This window comes from Schistocerca serialis, chromosome 8, assembly GCF_023864345.2.
Source record: "Schistocerca serialis cubense isolate TAMUIC-IGC-003099 chromosome 8, iqSchSeri2.2, whole genome shotgun sequence".
Taxonomy (NCBI): Eukaryota; Metazoa; Arthropoda; class Insecta; order Orthoptera; family Acrididae; genus Schistocerca; species Schistocerca serialis.
Window position 1 is genome coordinate 204602560 of NC_064645.1, and position 19852 is coordinate 204622411.

A 19852-nucleotide genomic window follows, 5' to 3' on the forward strand; every position below is an offset into this window, starting at 1 on the left:
TTGAGAATATGACGTCCATGAATGGCTGAAAACGGTCTGCAAGTAGCCGGACATCCATTCCATGTGAACATAGCCCACAGCATTATGGAGCACCACCAGCTTGCACAGAGCGTTGTTGACATCTTGGCTCCATGGGTTCGTAGGGTCTGCGTCACACTCGAACCTACCATCAGCTCTTACCAACAGAACTCGGGGCTTAGCTGAACAGGCCACGGTTTTCCAGTCTTCTAGGGTTGAACAGACTTGGCCACGAGACTAGGAGAGGCTCTGCAGGCCTTGTCGTGCTTTTGACAAAGAGATTCGGGTCGGCCGTCTCCTGCTGTAAACCATTAACGCCAAATTTCGCCGTACTGTCCTAAGGGATACGTTCTTCGTACGTCCCATATTGATTTCTGCGGTTATTTCACGCAGTGTTGTTTGTCTTTAGCACTAAGAACTCTACGCAAAAGCTGCTCCTCCCCGTCGTTAAGTGAAGGCCGACAGTCCCTATGATCTCCGTGGTGTGAGGTAATGCCTGAAATCTGGTATTCTGACACACTCTTGACACTGTGGATCTCAGAATATTGAATTTGCTAACGATTTCCGAAATGGAATGTCCGATGCGTCTAGCTCCTAGTACCATTCCGTGTTCAAAGTCTGCTGATTCCTGTCGTGCGGTGATAATGACGTCGGAAACCCTTTCACGTGCATCACCGAAGTGCAAATGACAGCTCCGCCAATGAACTGCCCTGTTATAAGTTGCGTACGCGATCTGCCGCCATCTGTATATGTGCAAATCACTATCCCACGACTTTCGTCAGCTCAGTGTAAAATACGGGACCTGTAGTGTATGTGACCTTAGTAATGAGGTACTTAAAATTTGAGGTCCCACATATCATAACAAAATCAAACTAGTGAATTTAAGGTACTCTATAATTGTAATGGATATGTCAGGTGTCGTACAAATTACATCTGTGTTATGTTACACACATGATGTATAAAAGCATGTCAGAAACTGTAGCAATTTCTTCTTAATATCAAAACTTTACAAAAATATCATATGAACACAGTTCCGAAAATCTTTCGTCACGGAGGTATGGAAGGGTTTCTCTATGGTGATTCCTGGTGGTATATTGTACCCCAAATGTACATGTTTACAGTAACTTCCGTCACAACACATCATAACAATATATTCTCAATAAATGTTGAAAGTGATCTGGGAGCAGAAGAGTTTCATGCACAATTTTCGAGATGATTGTGTGATCAACGCCTTCTGTACTTGTAATTCTCCTTGTGCTAGTTGATAGATTTATTCAGAATACAGAGAACCCGTACTTGGCGTGGTACCCAGCCATCTGCTGTTCATGTAAGCAGTGGCTCACAAGGGTAGTAGAGTGGCACAAAAAACCAGAACTCACTATACAGAATCACTTTCGTATCTGCCAAACGAAAGATTATCAGATTTTCGGGCTCATGTTCATATACACATTTTGTGATATTTTGTTGTCAACAATATATCCCTTAGGTTTATGCTTCTATGCATCCTTCATACGTTTCTGGCCATTTCAGTTACACCAGCGTGGAGGATAACCAATTATGTGATTTTACTTATTGTGTCTACCGTATAGTAGAAGGAATATTTGTCTAAATTTCTTGGTGATTCGGTAATATACAGGGGGAGAAATTGAGTACACACAGCTGCCGCACCTAGCAGCAAACAACATCCATAACACGGCTGAGAATCGATTCGAAATAAACTTTGACGACAGGTACAGGTGCCGAAGATAGGGGAGAAGATAGGGCATAGCTACCAGCCTTAGCACGTTAGAAATGTAGCGACGTCTGACCAAATTACTGACATGCTACCACATGATTGCATTGTTCTAACCTCGTTGGTGCATAATTTAAGGCTCTTACCTTACCTCGACGTTTTAATTGAGTAACCGCAAGGGATAACCAGAGATCGCCGCCCTGTCTGTCGCCACGCCGTGACGTCAGCACCAGAAGGCACACTGGGAGGCGGCTAGGGGCGGCATGAGTGGTTCCTCTGCACGCCGTCGGCGGTCAGGGAGGCGCCAGCGGCGATGGCATGCAAACAAAACCCATCGGGGCTAACAACACCGTGTAGCACCTGAACCACCCGTGTCTATTACTAGTAACGACAGGAACTATGTACATAAAATCAAAAGCTATGTACAAAACACTATTTCGTCAGGTTTTTGTGTTTTCATTTTCGTAAACTTCACGGCAAAATTATCCCTTTTCAAGCTGAGTTCACCACATAACTAAATTTTTATTCAGTATCTACACTGAAGAACCTAAGAAACTGGTACACCCTCCTAATATCGCGTAGGGGCCCCGCGATCCTGCAGTAGTACCACAATACAATGTGACATGGACTCGACTAATGTCTGAAGCAGTGCTGGAGGGAATTAACCCTATGTATCCTGCAGGGCTGTCAATAAATCTGCAAGAGTACGAGGAGGTGGAGATCTCTTCTGAACAGCACGTTGCAAGGCATTCCAGACATGCTCAATAATGTTCATGTCTAGGGAGTTTGGTGGCCAGCGGAAATGTTTAAACTCAGAAAAGTGTTCCTGGAGCCACTCTGTAGCAATTCTGGAATTGTGGGGTGTCGCATTGTCCTGCTGGAATTTCCCAAGTCCGTCGGAATGCATAATGGATATGAATGAATGCAGGTGATCAGACAGTATGTTTAATTACGTGTCATCTATCAGAGTCGTATCTGGACGTATCAGGAGTCCCATATCAATCCAACTGCAAACGCCCCATACCATTACAGAGCCTCCACCAACTTGAACAGTCCCCTGCTGACATGCAGGGTCCATGGATTCATGTGGTTGTCTCCATATCCGTACACGTCCATCCGCTCGATACAATTTGAAACGAGACTCGTCCGACCAAGCAACATGTTTCCAGTCATCACCAGTCTAATGTCGCTGTCGACGGCCCCAGGCGAGGCGTAAAGCTTTCTGTCGTGCAGTTATCAAGAATCCAGGAGTGGGCCTTTTTCGCCGAAAACCCATATCGATGATGTTTCGTTGAATGGTTCGCACGATGATACTTGTTGTAGGCCAAGCACTGAAATCTGCAGCAATTTGCGGAAGGGTTGCACTTCTGTCACACTGAGCGATTCTCTTCAGTCGTCGTTAGCCCCGTTCTCGCAGGATATTTTTGCGGCCGCAGCGATATTCACGGTACACTCGTAAATGGTCGTACGGGGTAATCCCCACTTCATCGCTATCTCGGAGGCGCCGTGTCCCGCCGCCCGCGCGCCGACCATAACACCACGCTCAAACTCACCTAAATCTTGATAACCGATCCAGCAACTGCACCAGACACTTGTTGCCCTATATAGTCTTTGCCGACCGCAGGGCTTTATACTGCCTGCTTACATACTCTTGTACCTGAATACGCACGCCTATACCAGTTTCTTTGGCGTTTCAGTGTGTTTAGAGACATGATCACAGAATGGAAAAGAGGCAGAACACCACCAGGACGAATATTGTGAGGAATATACATATTATCACTATGTTATTCACAGATGATCAAGTTATGAGAACAGAAAGAGAAGATAAATTACAAATGGCATTACTTAAACTAGATGTGGTAAATTCAATCTACAATCGTGCCATATAAATAAAACTAAAATCAGGGCCTCAACTGAGGATGACACGGCGACTGAGAAGATTAAACCTCTATGTTATTTGATTCTGAAACAGCTGAGTAAAACTGAACGTACTGAGCCTACTTTCTTTTTACTTTTTCTTACCTTGTCAACATTGACCCATAATATTCTAGCGCAACGCAATCTGACTGCTCAAAAAATTACAACCTGACTTCAAATAATTAACACAAAAGAATGGCCCTGAATAAGAAGCAATCCTGACAATAAACTACACATTTCATTAAGAACTTACAAAAATCTTCATTACGGGAACTACTGCAATACAGCGAGCGTCAATACTGCCAGCTAAATAAAAGATTCTAACTACTAAAGCCACTAACTACTACTAGGCATGTGGTTAGCTAAAGAAAGATTTTGTTGTAAACCAATTAATGTATTTTTTACCTTAATAATGTGACATCCGGTTCAAACACGAATATAAATCGTCATTGACATCCAGTACATAGACATATATAATCATGAACAATTTTCAATCTCCAAGTCAGATACTTCCAGATCGTTAGTCTACGCTAACACTTCAGACCTTGACCCTCCATCAATGTTAACTTCTCACATTTAACATCCATCACTGCTGGCTGTTCAACTCCGAGTACTTCCATCACCATGGTAGGAGGGGCGTGTGGTCAGCACACCGCTCTCCCGGTCATTATGATGGTTTTCTGTGACCTGAGCCGCTACTATTCGATCGAGTAGCTCCTCAATTGACATCACGAGGCTGAGAGCACCCCGAAAAATGGCAATAGCGCATGGCGGCTGGATGGTCACCCATCCAAGTGTCGGCCACTCCCGACAACGCCTAACTTCGGTGATCTCATGGGAACCGGTGTATCCACTGCGACAAGGCCGTTGCAGACTTGCGAAAAGCATTTCATGCATTACCATACCGATTACTTCGGAAGAACAAATGTTTTTGTGTGATATATACCCGGTTTTGCTGCCGGATGGAAAATTTCGTGACTGCCAGGACGCAGTACGCTAAATTCGATGGAGAGTTATCTCCAGACACTAAAATAACATCTGGCGTGCCCCAAGGAAGAGTCGTAGGATATTTTCTGTCCATGTTGTACATTAATGACTCACCGGGTAATTTTAGTTGCTATATCTGACTCTTTAGGGTTCAGTGCCTCAATCTCTAAAAAACAGAACCTTTGTAGAGTCGCTTCGTTGTCCGTCTGTCTATCTGTGTCTATCCGTGTTGTCTGCCCGACTATTAAAAACCCTTTTTCTCAGGAACGAGTTGCCGTATCAAGTCCAAATTTACGTCACTTATAAAGGCCTATAGTCCTTTGGCAGAGTAAAAGTTTTAACCTCATAAGTCAGTTCAGTCAAACCACCATTTATGTCACATGTTTTGATACTCGAAAACACTCATCAAAACCTACAGGGTACTTCCTGTTGACCTACAATCATGAGATTTATCAAGAAGCAAGATTTCACAGTACAAGTGCAGGAAAAAATCGAAAATTCTCAGTTGGTAATTGTATAATAGAAAAAAATATTTTTGTCATTTTCTATCTGTCCGTTTGCCTGTTCGTCTGTTCAGGACGTTCAAACTGCATGGTTGGCCACGGGGCATGTAGGGATTTAGTATGCACATGCATAGTTTGGTTCAGCGACAAAGCCCACTTTCATTTTGATGGATTCGTCAATAAGTAAAACTGGCGCATTTGGGCAACACCGACTCAAAGGATGGCCTCGGCGCTTGTTGGTGACGTCACGTCAGCTAGGCACGGCGAACGCCAGGTCTGTTGCAAGCAGAAACGCCTGGGCGTGCTTATCACTATAAATCTCTTATTTTTGGACAAAATGTTTGGTATTGTTTTGGATTCTGCAGTTTTATTTAGATGAAAGATTTTATTACTGTCGTAAAGCTACAAATGAAGATCATTCTGTATTACTGAATACTGTCGAAACAAAGATGGGAAGATGCTTTGCCCCATTGCAAGCTTCGGAAATTTTACATTCAAATAACTATATTTACTTGATCCATTTTGTTATCGAAACTTACCCCAACCCCCTTACAATTAACTCGTTTCTTTTATTTATTTATTTTCGTTTGACATCGTCACTGGAATTGTGAACTAATTTACACGTGTAAATGTCCAACTGTTGCCAGTCATTAGATTACAGTCGTTTTCAACGAAAGGAATTCTAAACAGGAAACAAAATAGCTTCATACATCGAAAATACATGAACTTTAGAAAAGATAAATATTCCCCTCTTTCATCTGAAAGGAGAAACTTTATAAGATAAAAAAAATTATTTGATAAAACAAGTATTTCGCTTTTGCCGCTTCTTCTGTCCGCCACCCCCTCCCCCAAAGCGTACAATCGCATGATATTTCATTAACATTCAGTGCTCCTCACCCCATAGTCAACCAAGATACCTAAAGAAGAGCACCAGTATGTTCACAGTTTCTTGTAAAATCAACCCAGTACAAACGTAACTTCCTCAGATTTACAAATAAGGTAAATAGGCACGAATTCTGTTGCTACTGGACCATGAAGTTGTTTTTGTATGTCAATCTTTAAAACAGGTGGAAATTTAAGTTCAGGAGTACACTATTTGTTAAGAAGTGTAGTGAATTGCACAATTAATTGATTGCAGAAATCTCTCAGAACAATGTATGTTGGTCAACTACCGCCAACAGTTTCACATTTTCCTGTGTCAGAGAGGGAGACACCACCATTATGAGTATGCCTGTAACAGACCTGGCGTTCAACGTGCCTAGCTGAGGTGACGTCACGAACAAGTGCCGAGGCCTTCCTTTGAGTCGGTGTTGATTTGGGGCATTGAGAATCCGTATTACGCGATAGAAGAGTCTCATCACCCTCAATGGGTGACTGTGTGCCGTGCAACGTCTAATCACGGAATAATCGGTGCGATATTCCTTGGTGGCACGGTGACTACCGAACGGTACGTGAAGGTTTTGGAAGATGGTTTCATTCCTATTATCCAAGTGACCCTGCTTTTAACAAGACGTGGTTCATGCAAGACAGAGCTCGACCCCATCCAATCAGAAGAGTGTTTCATGTCCTAGAGGAGCACTTTGGGAACGGCATTCTGGCTCTGGGGTACCCACAGGCCACAGGCATGGGACTCGATTGGCCGCCATATCCCTTGGATCTGAACACATGCGACTCATTTTTGTGGGGCTACACTAAAGACAGAGTGTACAGCGACAACCCAAAAAACGTTGCGAAACTGAAAACAGCCATTCAGGAGGTCATCGACAGCGTCGATGTTTCGACACTGACACTTCAACGGGTCATGCAGAGCTTCGCTGTTCGTCTGCGCCTCACCATCGCCAATGATGGCAGGGATATCGAACATACCATAATCTAAATCCGAATATAAGCAGTGACGTTTACATGTCCAATAAAGTGTGCGCACGACGTAGTTTGTAACTAATTTACGGTTTTTTCATATAGTTTAATAATTGTCCCCAAGTATTACGAATATGTTTCAGTAGTGTATGTATCGGGCCCTCCCACATTATTGATACAAAAAAAATCTGCCAAGTAACGTCTCAGAACGGCGCGTACCAACAACTTTCCAATGCTCGACTCATGAATAGTATACATAGAATATTAATGTGTCAGCATGCGGAACTGAGTAGTAAAGGCGGTTGACTGCGACACAGAGAACGCGGGTTCGAATCCCGGTAATGTCAGAGATTCTTCCTTGGTGGGGGACTGGAACGAGTTACACTCATCCTCGTGTTGACAGCTGAGGAGCTACTTGAATGAGAAGCACCGGTAGCTAGGTAAAAAAGTCAGTTCACATGGCTTGGTTAACTGGGAGACTTTGAAGGGTAGGTTCAGCTGCCTAACTCAAATGTATTTCCTGTCCGTTGTGTACTACTTCGTACACGATGGTAAGCGGAAGTGGGCTACAGAGTGGTGCAGCGGTTGTCGTCATAAGGAAGTTTAGAACTACTTAAAAATAACTAACCTAAGGACATCACACACATCCATGCCCGAGGCAGGATTCGAACCTGCGACCATAGCGGTCGGGCGATTCCAGACTGAAGCTCCTAGAACCGCTCGGCCACCAGCTGCCAGCGAAGCTGGACAGGAGCATAAACGATTGGCGATCACGTAAATACAGTAAACAGGAGTTTTAGTTAACGTGTAGCTCTCTCCAAGCATTGGGAAGAAACTTAAGAAAAGAAAAAACAGTAGTGAAGTCCAGCTGTTACAAGAAGTAAAATTGCGTCGTGCAGTGTGAGGCTCCCACTACTAATGCACGTGTATTCTTTCCATTTCACTTAAGTGACCTCCACTGTGTCCGGATTGAGCCTTAAAATTTTATGGCTTCTCTAACATGTTCAAACTGATGACGTTCCTCGACCCGATTCGTAGAACGTTATCCTTTCGTTGGTTTTTCAGTCTTTTACTCATTGGCACCTCCCTCTTGGCAGCCCCTCCCAGAGATCCGAATGGGTGACTAGTCTGGAATCTGTTGCCAATGGAGAGATCATCACGACGCCAAAGCCGGCCGTTGGTGGCCGGGCGGTTCTAGGCGCTACAGTCTGGAACCGCGGGACCACTACGGTCGCAGGTTCGAATTCTGCCTCGGGCATGGATGTGTGTGATGTCCTTAGGTTCGTAAGGATTAAGTAGTTCTAAGTTCTAGGGGACTGATGAACTCAGAAGTTGAGTCCCATAGTGTGCAGAGCCATTTGAACCAAGCCATCAAACGCATTTTCAATTACGGGCCACATGACCTGTGGATACACATAATGTGTCTGTAATGCAGTGGTTTCCATTGGCTTATGCATGTTCACTCACTTGATCATTGCTGAATCTTCCACCCTTTGCGGCAGTTTCCCACCCCAAGGGCAAGAAAGTGCCCTGAACCTTTGTCTGCTCCCCCACCCTCTTTGATAAGGCTGTCGAACTTCTGACATTCCGTCCACGACTCGTGGAACGTTATCTTTTCGTTGGTTATTCAGTCTTTTTCTCATGGTCACCTCCTCATTGGCAGTCCCCTCCCAGAGATCCATCCGAATGGGAGTTGGAGACTTCTTATGCCGGAAGTCTTCGGACGCCAATGCTGATGATTTTTATAAAAATGTGTCCGGTTTAGGGTTCCTATCCGGGACCGTGGAGGTTTTGGTTATCAAGCAAAGACGGTGCCCTTAGAGTATACGTAGTACACAGTGCTGTTCCTAGACTTCTGCATTTAACTTTTACCCAATCGCAATAAGGAGATCATACCTTAACCACGAAAATCACCCGCATTCCGTAAATGTCACCTCCTCCGTACTTCACTGCTGGCAGTACACGTGACGGCAGGTAACGTTCTCCAGGCATCCGCACTGGCACATCGTGTAGCTTGTTTCATCACACCAAATCACTCGTTTCCCGTCATCGATTGTCCAATGGCGTCGCTATTTACGCCACCTCGTGCGTCACTAAGCATTGGCTACAGAAATATATTGCTGATGAGGAGCTGGTCGACCATAGTACCTCGGTCTTTTTAACTCCCTACGCACAGTCATTGTGTAATAGGAGTGCTGGTAGCATTTTGAAACTCACTCGTGATCCTTCCTCTGATTTTATGAGATTTTTCTATAAAAGCACTCCGCAATGCATAACCGTTCCTCTCCATCAGCACATGTGGTCTGGCTAGTCTTGGTTTATTTGTGGTTGTTTTTCACGTTCGCACTTCACAGTCACATCATCAACAGTCGAGATGGGTTACTTTACAAGGGTTGAAATGTCCCTGATCGATCTGCAACTCAGGTGACATCGAATGACTAGGCCCATTCGAAGTTTCTGAACTTCCCTGAGCGACCCATTCTGCTGTTGCTTATTCTCTACTGATAACACAAGACTCCCCATCTGCTTAATTCTGGCGGGTCCTTCGCACGTGACATATAGTGCTCAAATTACACTACTGGCCATTAAAATTGCTACACCATGAAGACGACGTACTTTTTTTTTTGGTCATCAATCTTCTGACTGGTTTGATGCGGCCCGCCACGAATTCCTTTCCTGTGCTAACCTCTTCATCTCAGAGTAGCACTTGCAACCTAAGTCCTCAATTATTTGCTTGACGTATTCCATTCTCTGTCTTCCTCTACAGTTTTTGACCTCTACAGCTCCCTCTAGTACCATGGAAGTCATTCCCTCATGTCTTAGCATATGTCCTATCATCCTGTCCCTTCTCCTTACCAGTGTTTTCCACATATTTCTTTCCTCTCCGATTCTGCATAGAACCTCCTCATTCCTTACCTTATCAGTCCACCTAATTTTCAACATTCGTCTATAGCACCACATCTCAAATGCTTCGATTCTCTTCTGTTCCGGTTTTCCCACAGTCCATGTTTCACTACCATACAACGCTGTACTCCAGACGTACATCCTCAGAAATTTCTTCCTCAAATTAAGGCCGGTATTTGATATTAGTAGACTTCTCTTGGCCAGAAATGCCTTTTTTGCCATAGCGAGTCTGCTTTTGATGTCCTCCTTGCTCCGTCCGTCATTGGTTATTTTGCTGCCTAGGTAGCAGAATTCCTTAACTTCATTGAGTTCGTGACCATCAATCCTGATGTTAAGTATTACGCTGTTCTCATTTCTACTACTTCTCATTACCTTCGTCTTTCTCCGATTTATTCTCAAACCATACTGTGTACTCATTAGACTGTTCATTTCGTTCAGCAGATCATTTAATTCTTCTTCACTTTCACTCAGAATAGCAATGTCATCAGCGAATCGTATCATTGATATCCTTTCACCTTGTATTTTAATTCCACTGCTGAACCTTTCTTTTATTTCCATCATTGCTTCCTCGATGTACAGATTGAAGAGTAGGGGCGAAAGGCTACAGCCTTGTCTTACACCCTTCTTAATACGAGGACTTCGTTCTTGATCGTCCACTCTTATTATTCCCTCTTGGTTGTTGTACATATTGTATATGACCCGTCTCTCCCTATAGCTTACCCCTACTTTTTTCAGAATCTCGAACAGCTTGCACCATTTTATATTGTCGAACGCTTTTTCCAGGTCGACAAATCCTATGAAAGTGTCTTGATTTTTCTTTAGCCTTGCTTCCATTATTAGCCGCAACGTCAGAATTGCCTCTCTCGTCCCTTTACTTTTCCTAAAGCCAAACTGATCGTCACCTAGCGCATTCTCAATTTTCTTTTCCATTCTTCTATATATTATTCTTGTAAGCAGCTTCGATGCATGAGCTGTTAAGCTGATTGTGCGATAATTCTCGCACTTGTCAGCTCTTGCCGTCTTCCGAAAGTCAGATGGTATGTCGTCAGACTCATATATTCTACACACCAACGTGAATAGTCGTTTTGTTGCCACTTCCCCCAATGATTTTAGAAATTCTGATGGAATGTTATCTATCCGTTCTGCCTTATTTGACCGTAAGTCATCCAAAGCTCTTTTAAATTCCGATTCTAATACTGGATCCCCTATCTCTTCTAAATCGACTCCTGTTTCTTCTTCTATCACATCAGACAAATCTTCACCCTCATTGAGGCTTTCAATGTATTCTTTCCACCTATCTGCTCTCTCCTCTGCATTTAACAGTGGAATTCCCGTTGCACTCTTAATGTTACCACCGTTGCTTTTAATGTCACCAGAGGTTATTTTGACTTTCCTGTATGCTGAGTCTGTCCTTCCAACAATCATATCTTTTTCGATGTCTTCACATTTTTCCTGCAGCCATTTCGTCATAGCTTCCCTGCACTTCCTACTTATTTCATTCCTCAGCGACTTGTATTTCTGTACTACAGACGCAAAATTTAACCGACAGGAAGAAGATGCTGTGATATGCAAATGATTAGCTTTTCAGAGTATTCACACAAGGTTGGCGCTGGTGGCGACACCTACAACGTGCTGAAATGAGGAAAGTTTCCAACCGATTTCTCATACACAAACAGCAGTTGACCGGCGTTGTCTGGTGAAACGATGTTGTGATGCCTCGTGTAAGGAGGAGAAATGCGTACCATCACGTTTTCGACTTTGATAAAGGTCGGATTGTAGCCTATCGCGATTGCGGTTTATCGTATCGCGACATTGCTGCTCGCGTTGGTCGAGATCCAATGACTGTTGGCAGAATATGGAACCGGGTGGGTACGGGAGGGTAATACGGAACGCCGTGCTGGATCCCAACGGCCTCGTATCACTAGCAATCGAGATGACAGGCATCTTATCCGCATGGCTGTAACGGATCGTGCAGCCACGTCTCGATCCCTGAGTCAACAGATGGGGACGTTTGCAAGACAACAACCATCTGCACGAACAGCTCGATGACGTTTGCAGCAGCATGAACTATCAGCTCGGAGACCTTGGCTGCGGTTACCCTTGACGCTGCATCACAGACAGGAGCGCCTGCGATGGTGTACTGAACGACAAACATGGGTGCACGAATGGCAAAACGTCATTTCTTCGGATGAATCCAGGTTCTGTTTACAGCATCATGGTGGTCGCATCCGTGTTTGGGGACATCGCGGTGAACGCACATTGGAAGCGTGTATTCGTCTTCGCCATACTGGCGTACCACCCGGTGTGATGGCATGGGGTGCCATTGGTTACACGTCTCGGTCACCACTTGTTCACATCGACGGCACTTTGAACAGTGGATGCTACATTTCAGATGTGTTACGTCGCGTGCCTCTACCATTCATTCGATCCCTGCGAAACCCTACATTTCAGCAGGATAATGCACGACCGCATATTGCAGGTCCTGTACGTGCCTTTCTGGATACAGAAAATGAACTTCTGCTACGCTGGCCAGCACGTTCTCCAGATCTCTCACCAACCGAAAACGTCTGGTCAATGGCGACCGAGCAACTGGCTCGTCACAATACGCCAGTCACTACTGTTGATGAACTGTGGTATCGTGTTGAAGCTGCATGGGCAGCTGTACCTGCACACGCCATCCAAGCCCTGTTTGACTCAATGCCCAGGCGCATCAAGGCCGTTATTAAGGCCAGAGGTGGTTGTTCTGGGTACTGATTTCTCAGCATCTATGCATTCAAATTGCGTGAAAATGTAATGACATGTCAGTTCTAGTATATTATATTTGTCCAATGAATACCCGTTTATCATCTGCATTTCTTCTTGGTGTAGCAATTTTAATGGCCAGTAGTATACATAAAGCTGTCGGGATTCTTTTGATTAGATAGTTTGCCATCACTAATAGGACCATGCCGAGTAAAGCAATGTGGTGTTCATGCCAACCTTACGTTGAATACAACTTCACTCTTTACAGTATTGCCTTGAGAGCGATCACAGACGCTCTTTTAACTAATAATTTGCTTAATATTAACCTGGCAGCATTATTTCACACTTTCTCAGTAATTTACAAGTATTTTTACACGAATGATCTGCATAGTGTTAAATTCATCAGCGACTCTAATATTTGAAGATATCTGACTATTTTTGATAATACTTGTCTAATCTGCAATTTTTGTAGCGAAGATCCGTATAACAAATCAAATTTTTTGGCTTCACTTACTAGTGTGATAATATTGTGCGTATGGACATGAAACGCTGCAAGGCTTTTTTTTGACATGTGCAGCATTTATGGAGTAATATTTGCTACTGAAAGCAACCACGTTAGCTGGACGGAGTGGCCGAGCGGTTCTAGTCGCTTCAGTCTGGAACGGCGCGATCGCTACGGTCGCAGGTTCGAATCCTGCATCGGGCATGGTTGTGTGTGATGTCCTTAGGTTAGTTAGGTTTAAGTAGTTCTAAGTCCTAGGAGACTGATGACCTCAGATGTTAAGTCCTATAGTGCTCAGAGCCACTTGAACCATTAGTACCCACCTCAAGCAGCAGAGATCGACGGCTGAACACAACGAACGTCTACCCAGACAGTCCTGTCGCTCGTCGGCCTTCCACCATCAATAATGCTTGCTCGAATCTGAGTGAGTATTTCGCATTGCCCACTATTCGTAAAAACTGTAAGAACAGTTATGAGTGTTGCAGTGTTCCTAAGCTAATGATAAAACTCTTGAAGAGAAATATCATCATGGCAACAGTCTTAGAACGAAGCAAATACTACATGTAATAAAGAAATATAGTTGTGCCTGGAGCAAACACAATTCACATACATGTTTTGGAGAAGTTTCTGCTATGGCTTTTATTTATTATCTGCTGAATAGTATAAAAGGAATTTATGCATTGCGATATTTATCAATTTGTGATTATGCTTTATGAAACGTTGATCGGGTGGGGAACCAGACTACGTATATAAATGTGTATACTTACTCTTTATACATTTCGGTTTTTCGTGCTTCCACAGAGAGTTTGAGTGGAAGTTCCTAACACATACTGTTTCACTGTTTGCGTGTTCGCTTGCTCAGCCATCTTATCCTGGGTGTTCTGGGAGGGAATTTTTAGCTTTTCAGTGACATTTTTTCAAAAAGTAGTATTTTAACCGAAAGAAAAGTTAGCCAAAGATCAAAACAGCGGTTAATTGTTTACAAAAAGACATAATATAAAGACATTAATGATATAGAGAGAAGAAAAAAGCAATAATATCATAGTAGGCCTTAGTTGGCGAGAAATTACGTATCAAAACAGTGACAAACTCTTATTAATTGTAAATGACATGCCGGAAGGCAGTAATCGTAGCTGTGCTGCAAATATCAAACAAACTTGTGAACACGAATTTGTAATAATAAGGTACATATTTCTTCTTCATGTCACTATATCTGTCAATACTTGTTGTAAGGCAAATACTATAATCTCAATAAACTGATGAATATCATAATACAATAAAGTCATTGTATACTACTCAGCAGATAATAAATAAAACCCTCTGAAAAAAATTTCTCCGAAATATGTATGAAGAGTAAAACAGGAAAAATTGTGTTTGCTTAAGGTAGAACCACGTATCCTTATTACATATTAAGAAGCAAACGAGACCACGGACAGAGATTTGACCGCAAAATGGTTTTTATCTATGTTTATGATGCAAATAAATATCATTACTGAAACAAACAATTCAGCTGTTAAATGAATGTGTGAGTCACCGATAAACTGTCAGAAGACAAGCAGTATCTATGTCGATCAAAGTGACCCCTTAATTACTCTTATCACCACAGATATGTAAGTAGGTAATCAGTCTTGCAGGTAACTCTTCGTGCAACCTTATGGAAGGCTATGTAACATAATATATTGAAATATAGCGTGATCGACAAAGAATCGAATTGATATTGTGTGAAATTTTAACTATACATTCTTTATTTAGAATTTAAGTATCTGCTTTAAAAGAAAAATAGGTGAAACCAATAGATAACAAGAACATTTTGACCACTGCCCACCGAAAGACTGTTTGCCTTCTTGTGGCGCTGTGGGCGCGTGACGCGGTAAGGAAAGGGTTAGGGGGACTGGAAAGTAATCTCGTTTTTTACCTTAAATTCAAGCAGATAAACTGTCAACAACTTGTTATTTTAATCAGTGGATTAATCACCCTCGACAGCGAAAACATTTTGCTATCTAGTGTGTAAATTTCTCATGCCGGATCGAAATAAATAAATACACTACGGGCCATTAAAATTGCTACACCAAGAAGAAATGCAGATGGTAAGCGGGTATTCATTGGACAAATATATTATACTACAACTGACATGTGATTACATTTTCACGCAATTTGGCTGCATAGATCCTGACAAATCAGTACCCAGAACAACCACCTCTGGCCATAATAACGGCCTTGATACGCCTGGGTATTGAGTCAAACAGAGCTTTGATGGCGTGTACAGGTACAGCTGCCCATGCAGCTTCAACACGATACCACAGTTCATCAACAGTTGTGACTGGCGTATTGTGACGAGCCAGTTGCTCGGTCACCATTGACCAGACGTTTTCAATTGGTGAGAGATCTGGAGAATGTGCTGGCCAGGGCAGCAGTCGAACATTTTCTGTATCCAGAAAGGCCCGTACAGGACCTGCAACATGCGGTCGTGCATTATTATGCTGAAATGTAGGGTTTCGCAGAGATCGAATGAAGGGTAGAGCCACGGGTCGTAATACATCTGAAATGTAACGTCCACTGTTCAAAGTGCCGTCGATGCGAACAGGAGGTGACCGAGACGTGTAACCAATGGCACCCCATACCATCACGCCGCGTGATACGCCAGTATGGCGATGACGAACACACGCTTCCAATGTGCGTTCACTGCGATGTCGCCAAACACGGATGCGACCATCATGATGCTGTAAACAGAACCTGGATTCATCCGAAAAAAATAACGTTTTGCCATTCGTGCATCCAGGTTCGTCGTTGAGTACACCATCGCCGGCGCTCCTGTCTGTGATGCAGCGTCAAGAGTAACCGCAGCCATGGTCTCCGAGCTGGTAGCCCATGCTGCTGCAAACGTCGTCGAACTGCTCGTGCAGATGGTTGTTGTCTTGCTAACGTCCCCATCTGTTGACTCAGGGATCGAAACGTGGCTGCACGATCCGTTACAGCCATGCGGATAAGATGACTGTCATCTCGACTGCTAGTAATACGAGGCCGTTGGGATCCAGCACGGCGTTCCGTATTACCCTCCTGAACCCACCGATTCCACATTCTGCTAACAGTCATTGGATCTCGACCAACGCGAGCAGCAATGTCGCGATACGATAAACCGCAATCGCGATAGGCTACAATCCGACCTTTATCAAAGTCGGAAACGCGATGGTGCGCATTTCTCCTCCTTACACGAGGCATCACAACATCGTTTCACCAGACAACGCCGGTCAACTGCTGTTTGCGTATTAGAAATCGGTTGGAAACTTTCCTCATGTGAGCACGTTGTAGGTGTCGTCACCGGCGTCAATCTTGTGTGAATGCTCTGAAAAGCTAATCATTTGCATATCACAGCATCTTCTTCCTGTCGGTTAAATTTCGCGTCTGTAACACGTCATCTTCGTGGTGTAGCAATTTTAATGGCCAGTAGTGTAAATAAGTTTTTGAACAAAATATTTGGAGATGGTCTTTTCGACGTGTACATTTTGATATTTACTGCCACACGGAAAATATTGTAACGATCGGAATAAAAGAAAATTCGACGCGGAGGAGGAGGTGATTAGTGTTTAACGTCCCGTCGACAACGAGGTCATTAGAGACGGAGCGCAAGCTCGGGTGAGGAAAGGTTGGGGAAGGAAATCGGCCGTGCCCTTTCAGAGGAACCATCCCGGCATTTGCCTGAAGCGATTTTGGGAAATCACGGAAAACCTAAATCAGGATGGCTGGAGACGGGATTGAACCGTCGTCCTCCCGAATAAGAAAATTCGAGGGGGCAATGTTGGGCGAGTATGGAAGGTGAGACAATAACTCCAACCCCAATTAATTAATTTCTTTCAGGGTCCATCTTGCGCAGTGTTGTCTTGCTTTATCGTGTTATAGAATATCGCCTTTTCTGTTGACAGTCACTAGGCGCTTCTCAATAAAATGTTGATTTTTCGATTCAGTTGGTCGTAGTGAAGGTTGTCATTAAAAGTTTGGTTTTAGTTTAGTTTGTCCGTACTTCAGGATGAACGACCCCGTGAATACTCCACCAAACACACAAAAGCGTCTTTTTAGGGTGTAACCCTGGCTTAGCCGTACTTCGTGGCTATTAATTCGGAGAGATCCACCGACCTCATTTTCGATTATCTCAGAGGAACCATGTGCCATCTCCAGTGCTCAAGGGATCAAAATACGCCACCATATTGTGCCGCTGAAGCAATAAGATGCGTGTGGTGGACCTGCTAGCTCCGCTTTCTTAACCAGTCTGCTGCACATGTTCTTGGATGGTCAACCAAGGCATGTTCAGTTCCTCGATCGTCTGACAAGGATTTGATTCCACGTCCGCGCTTAACATGCCATCGTCTGAAGTTGGTCTTCCTGATCGATACGAATCGGAAAGATCAATATTACAGAATTTGAACTTACAAGGCCACTTTTGTCGTTTACAAATATCTAAGACACTTTGATAAACATCGCAAAGACACACATCAAAAAAGGTCTGCATCACCTCGGTTTTGAGAGTTCCGGAACCTATACAGAAAATTGGAACAGAGACCAGCATAAACATCATTTCCACCCTTTTGATTGCTCATGGAAACCACACATTGCATGCTGTACCACAATATAGTGAGACCTTCACAGGTGGTGGTCCAGATTGCTGTACACACCGGTACCTCTAATATCCAGTTGCACGTCCTCTTGTGTACTATGCACAAGTTCATCAACGCACTGTTGGTCCAGATTGTCTCACGCCTCAATGGCGATTCGGCGTAGATTCCTCAGATTGGTTGGTGGGTTCAAAAATGGTTCAAATGGCTCTGAGCACTATGGAACTTAACATCTGAGGTCATCAGTGCCCTAGAACTTAGAATTACTTAAATCTAAGGACATCACACACATCCATACCAGTGGCAGGATTCGAACCTGCGACCGTAGCGGTGGCGCGGTTCCAGACTGAAGTGCCTAGAACCGCTGAGCCACAGCGGCCGGCTGTTGGTGGGTCACGTCGTCCATCAACAGTCCTTTTCAATCTATTCGAGGCATGTTCGATAGGGTTCATGTCTGTAGAACATGCTGAGCATTCTAGTCGAGCGATGTCGTTATCCTGAAGGAAGTCATTCACAAGATGTGGCCGGCCGCGGTGGCCGTGCGGTTCTAGGCGCTTCAGTCCGGAACCGCGGGACTGCTACGGTGGCAGATTCGACTCCTGCCTCTGGCATGAATGTGTGTGATGTCCTTAGGTTAGTTAGGTTTAAGTAGTTCTAAGTTCTAGGTGACTGATGACCTAAGATGTTAAGTCCCATAGTGCTCGGAGCCATTTGAACCATTTGAACCACAAGATGTGCACGATGGGGGCGCTGATTGTCGTCCATGAAGACGAATGCCTCGGCAATATGTTGCCTATATGGTTGCACTGTCGGTCGGAGAATGGCATTCACGTATCGTACAGCCGTTACGATGCCTTCGATGACCACCAGCGGTGTTCGTCGGCACCACATAATGCCACCCCAAAACAGCAGAGTACCTCCACCTTGCTGTACTCGCTGGACAGTGTGTCTAAGGCGTTCAGTCTGACCGGGTTGTCTCCAAACACGTCTGCGACGATTGTCTGGCTGAAGACATATGCAACACTCATCGGTGAAGAGAACGTAATGCCAATACCGAGCGGTCCATTTGGCATGTTGTTGGGCCCCGCACGGCGTCGTGGTTGAAAAGATGGACCTCGCCATGGACGTCGGGAGTGAAGTTGCGCATCATGCAGCCTATTGTGCACAGTTTGAGTCGTAACACCACGTCCTGTGGCTGCAGGAAAAGCATTATTCAACATGGTGACCTTGCTATCAGGGTTCCCCCGAGCCGTAATTCGTAGGTAGCGGTCATCCACTGAAGTAGTAGCCCTTGGACGGCCGGAGCGAGGCATGTTATCGACAGTTCCTGTCTTTCTGTATTTCCTCCATGTTCGAACAATATCGTTTTTGATCATTCCGAGACGCCTGGACACTTCCCTTGTTGAGAGCCTTTCCAGGCACAAAGTAACAATGTGGACGCGATCGAACTGCGGTGTTGACCGTCTAGCCATGGTTGAACTACAGACAACACGAGCCGTGTACCTCATTACTGGTGGCATGACTGGAACTGATCGGCTGTCGGACCCTCTCCGTCTAATAGGCGCTGATCATGCATGGTTGTTTACGTCTTTTGGGCGGGTTTAGTGACATGTTGAACAGTCAAAGGGACTCTGTGATACAATATCCACAGTAAAAGTCTATCTTCAAGAATTCTGGGAACCGTCGTGATGCAAAATCTTTTTTATGTGTAAAGTATAAGCGGCTGCCTGTGTCGTATTTGACTGCATATTACGGTACAATGCTGGTGTGGGCACATGTGTTGCGGAGCACACCAGTTAGTGCACGTTGTTGAACATGGGGCTCCGCAGAAGACAACCCCTACAGATTTTGCGAACTTGTCCACTGAATCTGTTGGAAGACATCCAGTACTTTTAGAGGTGCATTTCTAAGACCACAACAGGATCAGTATATGTCATACGATAGCAGTGTTGAAGAAGGGCGACCTAATTCTCTCGAAACACTGCTGAAAACGTTGAAAGAACAAACTGCGCAACAGTTCTACTGACTCCATCTCAGTGCAGGATAATCGATGAGAGGGCGCGTACTGAGGCGTAAAGACAGC